The following is a 9,722-nucleotide window of genomic DNA, read 5'->3' as shown; positions in this document are numbered from 1 at the left end:
CTTATAGCCATAAGATCATACTGTCTTTTCGTTTCTGCAACTTCTGCAATCAGTTCTTCATTAACCTTCAGCTGTGAATAATCTTTTTTAGTATATGTCCACCCGCGAACCCTGTATTTGAAAGTCTTATTTATACATATAAGATTTATATGTATAAATCTTATTTCTTCAAAGATAATTAGCAAGATTTCTAAAATAAAGGAGGATCTTTTATCTTTTTTGAACTAAATAACTCATTAATAAAAGATAATCTTATAAAATAAGATAAAGGAGAATCTTTTATCTTTTTGGAATTAAATAAAAGATAATCTCAAAAAATCTTTTTGACAAAATCCCAACACATTTGATGTTGCATGTTATTGATCTTCGAGTAAATTGTGTTTATGTCTGGGTTTCTCTCTAGAGTAAAGTCAATGAAGACATTCATGGAGTCATAAATGTGTAAGTGTATTCACTTTATTACTTCTTATTTCATTTTATTATCTTTTAATGTTTCAAAATATTTAGAGGGTTGAAGACATGGCAAGCTAAACACGATCTACAATGCTATCAGTCAACTAAAAAATGAAAACCTGTAAAGGTAATTTGCATTGACACAATTATTTTTTATGAAACATAAGAATAATGTGTATCCAATTTATATACATACAGTGTCCTCGTCAATTGGCCGATTCTCTAGGGTGTGGGTACTACGTGCAAAAGTACATATATGAGATAGTGCGTAATTCTAGTACTCCTATTACTAACCTTGTAAGTTTCTAAATTCCCTTTTTATATGTTACAATTTATTATCTAAACTCATACTTTCCATATCTTTCTCTTTATGTGTAGTTCAATACCAAAAGTGCAGGCAAGGGAAGATTGACGAGATTCAAAAAAAATAGGTAGGTTTTGTTCGCATATTTGTGTAAGTTTTTAAATATTTTTTTTGGTCGAGTTAAGTTAGTAGTTGATTTTAGTTTGTAAATGAACAAGTTTTTGTAAATACTTCAGTTTTGGGTTTTTTTCGCTTGAAGTTTTGAATTAAGTTTTTGTATGGACGGGTAGTCCTATAGTTTTTGGAAGGGTAAGCAGTCCCGTACTAATTGTTGTTTGTTATATAGTTTGTACATATACTTTAGTTAGTGGAGGAACTTTCTGTTGTACATATACGTTAGTTATTAATCCTGATCTTATATATTATCTTTAGATTCTGAGTTGTCACTTACATGGTTGAATATAGTGCGTTTATTCAAATATTTAATTATATATAGGTGTTGGATGAATATATTTGTTGTAGTACTATATGGAAGTGTGGAAAAGTGTGCTGGTATTTTAGGTGTTGGATCTATGCATTGTAGGTATTTAGTATTGGTTTGTCGTGGAGGGCAGCGTGCATTGTTTGATATGTGTGATTATATATAGGTGGATATATTGGAAGATTTGGAGTAGTTGGTCTTCTGGTGTTGAATATAGTTATCTTTATTGATATGTGATTATATGTTGGTGTTGGATGATGCGTATTTATTGTAGTTGTATATGAAAGTGTGGAAAAGTATATGCTAGAATTTTAGGTGCTGGATCTTGTGCATTATATGTGTTTATTATTGGTTTGTCATGGAGGACAACATAGGTTGTTTGATTATATGATTATATATAGTTGGATATATTGGAAGATTTGGAGTAGTTGGTCTTATCATGTTGTATATAGTTGTATTTATTGATACGTGATTATATGTAGGTGTTGGATGATATGTTTTTGTTGTAGTTCTATATGGAAATGTGGACAAGTATATGCTGGAATTTCAGGTATTCTTGTGTGGGTTGCAAGTGAAAGAGAAATATAAGTTTTGCCATTGAATAGTAGCATTCTATTATACCTAGCGTGCAAGCAATTTTTTTATTTTTCACAATATACGATGACGAACATTTCCAGACGTAATTCAAGGCATAGAATGTCGGTTTCACCGTCATAAAAAATGGCCAATAATGAAACAATTTAATAAAAATAAATTTGAAAATCGGGCCCAGAACAAGGCAAATATGTCTTTTTTAAATTGACAATAAAGAGACCTTTAATGTTGGTTTAAAAACCACAATAAAACCGTCAATAATGTCGGTACAAAAATGACATTAAAGACATCTTTAATGTCGGTTCTCAACCGACATTAAACATAAACTGACATTAAAGGTCTTCAATAACACCATCAAAGATGTTGGTTTATAACCGACATTGAAGACCTTTAATGTCTATTTTGAATCGGCATTAAAGGTCTTTAATAACGCTCGCAAAGATGTTGATTGCTAAGCGACATTAAAGGTCATATTTCTTCTAGTGAAGAAGAAAGAGAATAATTAATCGTCCGTAATATTCAAGGACAAATCTGGAGATTATGAAAATATTTTATCAGACTCATAGACTTTTGTTTTATGCTAGACAGACCGTAAATATTTTTGTATTTTGTTTCATTTAGATAAATTAACGATTTGAAAATGCTCTATAATTAAATATATATAAAGACTCAAATTAAACCAACTTCAAATTATTAAATAAAAATGATATCTAAATACTATAAGATATAATGCTAACACGTGGAACGTACAAATTCAAATCTTAAACCTCAATGACCGTATATGTTCTAAAAGAGAAAATTAAAACTAAAATATATAAAATGTTCACTTATCTAAAGCCAGTGTTTAAATTCGTGTAATAACGTCACATAGTTTGACAAAGCTCGTCGTATAATATGTATATTATATACTTAACCAGCAAGAAACAATGCGTCACTATTTCGAAGAAGTTATCAAACCAAAAGAGTTCAACATGAATTGAAAGTCTTTAATTGGACCAATTCCACCTTCTTTGACTTACAATGGATCATTACAAAGATGCCAAAAAGAAAAAAACAAAATGAGTATGACAATGAATGTATAAATGCAATATTATTTATAGGGCCACCGACATTAAAAAACAAACAAATTGTCTTTGCCTTACCTTTATGGTTACGTCATTTAATGTGTTGATAATTTTATTTATATATAGGAGTTCCGGCAAATGAAGAGCAACTTCATCATTAATTATTATACTTTTTCTTTAATAAGTATCGGTTTAATAATCATGTATATTTAATCTTAACTTTAAAATTTCCATTAGCCTAATAGAATAGAAATTTATGTTTGTAAAATCTTCTAATTGTAATTCCTCTATTTGCATAGCATTTTTGTAAATTTTACAAAGTTAAAAAATTAAGAAATTAAAATTATATATTTTAAAATATCCATATAATTTATCTTCCACCTGTGTTGATGTAACGACCAATCTTTCCGGACTAAGCTGAGATCATCACTTACTGCTAGACTCAAAGTAAAATACACAAACTCAAAAAAGACCTGATTACGATTCATTAAAAACGTTCACAATATCACAAAAATAGTTTCGGACCCTATTTTTAAATCACGTTTCCAAAAGTTTCAAAATATAATTCACATAATCACCAAAACAAAACAACCAATCAAATGTTCTAACCATGACTCCATTTAATTCTCAAAAGAAATAGAAATTAACAAACACGTCAGCGGAAGCATAAAGAAACTAGATGCGTCCACATGGCCTTCACGCATCCTTCTTGCCCCTCGCCGGTCTGCCCCTCGCCATACCTTTACCTGAAAAGTTAAAGAGAAAAAGGGTGAGTATAAAAAAATATACCCAATAAGGGACCCTCTACTAGGACCGTTAGGGTAATAACAGTTAGCTTCCTATTAAGGGGTACCCTACATAAACAGTCTAGTGGTTCCGTAGAACGCACACATTAATCAGTCTAGTGATCCTGAATGATGCACATATCAGTGAGTGATCCCGAAGGATACACATATCAGTCGAGGAATCTCGAAGGGCACCGTGTCAGTAAGGTTTACTACCCCATAGATAAAGCTAGCCGTTACCCCTCGGTCCATACTAAACTGTCTATGACAGTCACATCATAATAACGTTCAAGTTAACGGTTCAATCTATAAGCTTAGCCAGTCAGACAGTTTAGGTTTAATCAACCGTCTCCTTAGTCACTATATGTATATCTAATTCACATGTCATTGTGACCTTTCCTAAATTCAGTCAACTAGTTAAATCATTACTTTGTAAATCCACCTGACGGTAACTTCGTCTCGGTTCAAACCCTAACACATCTATATTTAAACTATGTTATGCATAACGTCCATATTATGCATAACAGTCGCATTCAGTCTACAGCACCACTTAACCACGTATACATAATCTACACAAGAGGTTTCCAAACTCTTGTCCCTCCACGACATAACTCCATAACCAGTATCCCAATAACAAATTTCAACTTTAAATAACATTAAGATTTTCATAATCCATCCACATTACTATCCCAATTGAAAACACAGCCCATCAACATAACCACAATACACAGAACATCAGGGCATCAGTGCCCATCAGCAGAACAACGCATTACATATATAAGTACATAGGCTACAACTAACGGCCACGTCACCTTTAATCAGTTAGGAGCATATATGTGATATGTGCTAGGCAAACATGCATCAATCAATTCAGTAAAGTTTCTACCGTATAGTTCCCATGTGGGTTCCTACGTTTCCAGTTTCGGGCTGAGGTCCAGTAGTGAGAAATCCCTTACCTGAATTGTAGCTAAAATCCTTGTTCAATTCGACGTCCAAATGATTCCACCTAAACACAAACATAAGGGTTCAACAATGACATCACCAAAATCCACATTACAAAACGTTCCAAAGCAACATCTACCGACTTACCCAAGCAGAGGAGAGTTGGCTCCTACTACGCTTGTCGTAAAACCCCAAAACTCGAGCGTCACCTCTCTAACACCTTCAAGGGCTCAACAATTAACCCAACCAATAAGTCCAACATTATAATTCGATATTTAAACTCGCATTGACTATAGAAAATGTTAAGAACTCCTTACAGTGTCCTTACAAAAAAAAACCCACCGAGACTCGGCACGGATAAATACGGCTCAAGTGGCTCGATGGACAAGGAAATTGGCTTGGAAAATCGGCTTGGCTTGGGAGGTGACTCGGGTCGGCTCGACTCGACTCATCTTGGTTCGGCTCGCAGATCGGCTGGGCTCGGTTTGCAACTCAGCTGGGCTTGGTTCGCGGCTCGGCTGGGCTCGGTTCGTGGCTTGGCTTGGTTTCACGGGGTTCTTATGTCAGAGATTCATGATTTTTGGGGGCTCGTCGACGGTCGCTTGACGACACTATACGGTGAAAGGCGGTGGCTCGCACGCAGTCGCACACAGCTGTAACGGAAACGACGCCGGAGACACTAACGGCTTCGGAACTACGGCTGGAAGAGAGAGAAAGAAGGGCTAGAGACGATGGCAGGTGGCTGGGCTTCAACTATCGCAGACGAACGAGGCGACGACGATGAGAGGCTTCAACGTGCGGTGGCTACAGACCAACGTTGAACGAAAAAGAAGAAGAGGATTTAGGAAGGTGGGGAGGCAGCCGCTGCTCGTCGGGTGAAGGAACTGTAGAAGAAGAAGAAGAAGAAGAAGAAGAAGAAGACGAAGAAGGAGAAAGCAGGGGGGGCGACGCGGGCATTCTTTAGGGTTTAAGTATATATATATATATATATATATATATATATATATATATATATATAATAACAACAACAACAAAAACAACAAGAATTATAATAATAATAATAATAATAATAATAATAATAATAATAATAATAATAATAATAATAATAATAATAATAATAATAATAATAATAATAATAATAATAACAACAACAATAATAATAATAATAACAATAATAATAATAATAGTAATAATAATAATAGTAATAATAATAATACTAATAGTAATAATAATAATAATAATAATAATAATAATAATAGTAATAGTAATAGTAATAATAATAATAATAATATAATGTAATTTATTTTATATTATTATTATTATATTATATTATAATATAATATTACCTTTCGTTTTCTCCTTTTTTTTTTTTTTGCTTCTACACCAAACAAAATTTAACACCCAAAATTCTTAAAATTCCTGAAAATTAACGTAAAAATGTTACACTCACCTTGAAATTTTTAGGATGTTACATTCTTCCCTCCTTAAGGAACTTTCGTCCTCGAAAGTTCTATTCCTCGAACAATTCTAGATAACGAGCTCTCATGTCATCTTCTCTCTCCCATTTAGCCTCTCCAACCCTGTGATTCCGCCATAATACTTTAAACCAAAGGGATCTCTCTGTTTTTCAACATCTTCACCTCCCTAGCCAACACCTCAACTGGTTGTTCTGTATAGCTCAAATTTTCATCGATCTCTAATGGCTCGTAACCCACTACATGGAATGGATCTGACACATACTTTCTCAACATGGAAACATGGAACACATCATGAACTGTCGAGAGTGATGGTGGCAATGCCAAGCGATATGCCATAGGGCCAATTTGCTCTAGAATCTCAAACGGCCCAACAAAACGGGGACTCAGCTTTCCTCTCCTTTCAAATTGTAGGACACCTTTCATAGGTGCCACTTTCAAGAACACTTTGTCCCCTACATCAAATTAAAGATCCTTTCATCTCATGGCAACATAACTCTTCTGTCTACTCTGTGCGGTCTACATACGTGATCTAATTTTCTGTATCGCTTTGTTAGTAGACTGCACTAACTCAGAACCCATCAATCTCTGCTCACCAACCTCATCCCAGCAAACAGGGGATCTACAACATTTGTCGTACAAGGCCTCAAATGGTGTCATGCCAATTGTAGCCTGAAAACTGTTATTATAAGCAAATTCCATCAAATACAAGTGAGAATCCCAACTACCTGGGAATTCTAATGCACAAGCTCGTAACATATCCTCTATAACTTGGTTCAGACGCTCAGTCTGACCATCAATCTGTGGGTGGAAAGCTTTACTAAAGTCCAACCTCATGCCCATAGCAGCCTGTAAACCCTTCCAGAACGTAGAAGTGAAATAGGCATCTCTATCTGAAACAATCGACACTGGCACTCCATGTAGTCTCACTATCTCAGACATGTACAACTGTGCCCACTTACTATCAGTATAAGTGGATTTCCCCGAAATGAAGAGTGTTGATTTGGTAAGCCTGTCGACAACAACCCAAATCACTGTGAAACCCATCACGGTTCTGGGCAGTCCTGTAATGAAATCCATGGACACGTTTTCCTACTTCCATTCCGGTACGCTTAAGGGTTGTAATAAACCTGCTGGTTTCTGCCTTAGTGCTTTAACATGCTGACACACCAAGCATTTACTGACAAATCTACCACCTTCTCTTCATATTACCCCACCAGTAAACTCGTTTCAGGTCCTGATACATCTTTGTACTACCTGAGTGCATGGAAAATGGAGAACTATGAGCCTCATTCAATAGTTCTGTTTTAACCGCACTGTCTGTTAGAACACAAAGGCGCCTCTCAAACAAAAGCCCACCATCAAAGGATATGGAGAACTCAACAGCTTGCCCTGCTTCTGGTAGGCAACGCTTCTCAACTAAGTAAGGATCGTTACTCTGAGTAACAATGATCTTCTGCCTCAAAGTCGGCTGCACCGTCAACTGAGCTAACTGCAAAGTGACTGCCCCTACTGACACTGCAATCTCAGCCCTCTCAAAATCTTGATGCAACGGGCCTGTCGAGTAATAAGTGCTGCTGAATGTGATACCTTTCTACTAAGAGCATCTGCTACCACATTCACCTTGCCTGGATGATACAATATCTCACAATCATAATCCTTCACTAATTCAAGCCATCTTCGCTGTCTAATATTCAATTCCTTCTGAGTGAAGAAGTATTTCAAGCTTTTATGATCTGTGAAGATCTGTATCTTTTCACCATACAAGTAATGTCTTCATATCTTCAATGCAAAAACTACTGCTGCCAACTCTACATCGTGGGTCGGGTAATTCTGCACATGACTCTTCAACTGACGAGAAGCATAAGTGACTACCTTACCTTGCTGCATCAAAACGCAACACAAACCTTTCTTAGAAGCATCACTGTAAATCACAAAATTCCCTGAACCATCAGGTACAGTAAGAACCGGTGCAGTGACGAGTTTCTGTTTAAGGTTCTGAAAACTGTCCTCACAGGCCTTGCTCCAAACAAAAGGAGCTTCCTTTCTGGTCAACTGAGTAAGAGGAGTAGCTATACGGGAAAAGTTGTCCACAAACCGTCAGTAATAACCTACTAAACCCAGAAAGCTACGAACCTCACTGACTGTGGAAGGTCGGGGCCAACTGGTGACTGCCTCTATCTTAGTTGGATCTACAGAAACACCAGCTTTAGAAACCACATGGCCTAGAAAGGATATCTGCTTCAACCAAAACTCACATTTTGAGAACTTTACATACAATTAATTAGCTCGAACGGTTTCTAGAACCATGCGTAAATGCTCCTCATGCTCTGCCTCTGTTTTGGAATATATCAAAATATCATCAATAAACACGATCACAAAAGTGTCTAGGAACTCCCTAAACACCCTGTTCATTAACTCCATAAACACTGTTAGAGCATTCATCAAACCAAAAGACATCACAATAAACTCAGTGTCCATATCTGGAACGAAAGGTTGTCTTCAGTATATCGCTATCCTTAATCCTCAACTGATAATATCCTGACCGAAGGTCGATCTTAGAGAACACTGTAGCTACCTGTAATTGGTCAAACAGATTATCGATCCTGGGCAAGGGATATTTGTTCTTAATAGTTACCTTATTCAACTCCCTTTAGTCAATACATAACCGCATCGATACATCCTTCGTTTTAACAAATAAGACTGGTGCACCCCAAGGTGACACACTCGGTCGAATGAAGCCTTTATCAAGCAACTCCTGTAACTGAACTTTCAACTCTTTCAACTCTGCTGGGGCCATTCTGTATGGAGCTCTGAATATAGGAACCGTACCAGGCTCCATCTCTATGGAAAACTCAATCTCTCTGTGAGGACGTAACCCTGGAAGTTCTTCAGGAAAGACATCTGAATAGTCCTTCACCACTGATTCTGATGACAAGGACACGTCAACTTCTCTACCTCCTTACGGGAACAATATATGCTAGCATGGTTAGCAGCTAGCCAATCCATACCCAGAATCACATCAAAGTCGTGCATATCAAGGACTAAAAACGTTGCTTCAATCACATGACCTGCTATCTCAATCTGGCATGCTTTTACCTTTTCTTTCGACAACATATTCTCCCTAGAAGGAGTAGATAGTGATAAAACATGGTGTAGGGGCTCTACCTCTAAGCGGGCATGCAACACAAATGCAGAAGAGATAAAGGAATGTGACGAACCAGAATCAAATAAAACTAAGGCATAATGCCCCAACACTAGAAGCGTACCTATCACCACAGTGCCTGCTTTCTCAGCCTTAGTCTTATTCGTAACAAAGACTTTACCCTGATATGGAGCACTTGCTCCCTGATTATGTGCACCCCGGTAAGTTTCATCGGGCATCGGTCAGCTGTATACCCCTCTTGCTTACACTTGAAGCAAGCCCTGGTCCCAAATAAACAACCGCCCAGATGGTGCTTCCCACAAGTGGTACATAAAGGCTTCCCTCTGGCAGCTTCCCCTGCCTCAAAAGGTTTCTGCTGGAAGCGGCGAAACTCACCACCTAATCTGAAGTTCCGCTGTGGCACTGAAATAGGATGTTGCTCATCCTTAATTTTCTATCCTGAAGTCGAACCTCTACCT

At 36.8% G+C, this 9,722-nt stretch overlaps 1 long non-coding RNA gene across 1 annotated transcript; it reads right to left on the bottom strand.

The window, feature by feature from the left end:
• Positions 1-3,377: 3,377 nt before the first annotated feature.
• On the bottom strand, positions 3,378-5,543 carry LOC127150551 (uncharacterized). The gene is made up of 4 exons (XR_007822940.1): positions 4,941-5,543; positions 4,771-4,843; positions 4,638-4,687; positions 3,378-3,642 (listed from the first exon to the last, which is right to left on the bottom strand). It is a non-coding gene; the product is annotated as an uncharacterized LOC127150551 (long non-coding RNA).
• Positions 5,544-9,722: the final 4,179 nt, after the last annotated feature.

This window comes from Cucumis melo, chromosome 8 (assembly GCF_025177605.1).
Source record: "Cucumis melo cultivar AY chromosome 8, USDA_Cmelo_AY_1.0, whole genome shotgun sequence".
Classification (NCBI taxonomy): domain Eukaryota; kingdom Viridiplantae; phylum Streptophyta; class Magnoliopsida; order Cucurbitales; family Cucurbitaceae; genus Cucumis; species Cucumis melo.
The sequence above is the reverse complement of the archived record's forward strand: the minus strand, read 5'-3'. Positions and strand labels throughout refer to the sequence as shown.